At 41.0% G+C, this 1,742-nt stretch overlaps 1 pseudogene across 1 annotated transcript; it reads right to left on the bottom strand.

The window, feature by feature from the left end:
- Nucleotides 1-448: 448 nt before the first annotated feature.
- Nucleotides 449-1,359, bottom strand: LOC306642908 (ribosome biogenesis protein NSA2 homolog; annotated as a pseudogene). Its single transcript has one exon. The product of its transcript is annotated as a ribosome biogenesis protein NSA2 homolog (transcript).
- Between the last annotated feature and the right edge of the window lie 383 nt (nucleotides 1,360-1,742).

The following is a 1,742-nucleotide window of genomic DNA, read 5'->3' as shown; positions in this document are numbered from 1 at the left end:
CCGGTGAGGGTACAGGCAGGCTGGGGTGTGGACGAGGAAAAGCCGGCTGGAGAGGCAGGCAGGCCTGGGCGAGGTCATGCAGAGTGTCACAAAGCAGGGTAAGGAATTTGGATTTTCTTTGAATGGTGGTGAAAAATCATTGGGGGGGGGGGCGGTTTACTCAGGAAATGTATATTATTAAAAAAAAAAAAATCTGGCTACTCTATGAAGAATGACCTGTAAAGGTGAGAAATGGAGTGTAGGTGTGGACCCTGATCACCAAGCAATTCTTTTTATTTTTCATTTCATGTTTTTCTTTTTTTTTTTTTAAACAGTTTAATAAATTTTTTTTAAACAGTTTAATAAATAGTTCTCTTAATGACTACAGATATTTAAGGCTGTTTAGTAGTACTCAGAAGCATTGTAGTAATGGTAGTTTTCCTGGTTGATTTGTAGTCTTTAATAATTATAAGGAATGTAAAACTGCTGTCAAACCAGTAAGACTGCATTTATGCATCCATCATTTTCAGGATTGTTGGTAACCTGGGCATATTTTCCCCAAATAACTTTGCCTCCTTGTGTTACAAGGCCCAGTTCGCTCACATTCACCTCAATGACTGTACCTTTGGTAATAACACCCAAAGTTGTATATAGTGGGAATGAGGGAATCTTTTTCACACCTCGTGTTGGCAGGCAAAAGGTGGCTTTCAGTTCAGGATGTATTACAGGGGCCTTCTTGAAACGTGAGCCCATTGGCCTTAATGAATCTTTCATATTTAGGTGGTTTTCTTGTAAAGCCATCTCAACTAAGCAGACTTTAGTAACCATGCTCTTCCAGGCCTTCTTTTTTCTCTTCCCTGTTCGAATCACTTTTAATTCTTCTGTTTCTCCTTGGGAACTTGGGAAGGAGGACTTCCCATTTTCCCTCCTTCTCTTTTCACTTTTGTTTCATCATGTTGGAAAGTACTTTTGCCGGAGTCTGTCCTTCTCTTTCTAGGAGATAGGCAGGAACTGCAGCTGTGGAGTCCTCTTGTCGTCCTTTTGTTTGTGTTTCTCTTTTCATGCATCTTGATTGTCTTTTTCATTTGTATTTTCTCGGCTCGGCCATGGCGCTGTTTATGGTAGAGCTTAGCTTTCAGGTCAGTTTTTCTGCCTTCTTTGAACGTTCATGAGCCTCTCGACTTACCTTTTTTCTCTTTTTCTCATGGTAATCCAAACGATATCCATAGCGTTCATGGTGTAATTCAATATATTCATTTTGTGGCATGGTGACAGCCGCAGATCTGCGGGGTGCAGTCTCTGGGGCGAGTAGAACCTCCTAATTTTCGGGTACCCAAGACCCAGGAGCCGACTCCACGCAATGCAGAACAGGAAAGATTCCAAGCAATTCTTTATTTTAACACTGTCACCCATGTGATATATAACAGGACAATGGACAATGTGCTCCTAATAACTTCTAAGATAATCTTCAAAATTGAAACATGTTTACAAGATACATGGAAATAATGCAAAATTTCCAGCACCTTTTTTTTTTTTTTTTTTTTTTGTAGTAATGAGAAAAAAGTAACAGAACTCTGAAGCCCCTCCTATATCCTCTGGACCAGTGTAATAGACAGTTTCAGAAGAACCCACAGAGCCATGAAGTCAGCCTGGCTTCCAACACTGGGGCACCTAAATGAGCTGCTTAACCTTGCAGGGACCCTGTTTTCTCCAGAATGGAACTAATGATGCTTCTAACTCGAGGCTGTTGCGAGGTGGGGGTT

The sequence above is a fragment of the Sciurus vulgaris genome (genome assembly GCF_902686455.1).
Source record: "Sciurus vulgaris genome assembly, chromosome: 13".
NCBI classification, from domain to species: domain Eukaryota; kingdom Metazoa; phylum Chordata; class Mammalia; order Rodentia; family Sciuridae; genus Sciurus; species Sciurus vulgaris.
The sequence above is the reverse complement of the archived record's forward strand: the minus strand, read 5'-3'. Positions and strand labels throughout refer to the sequence as shown.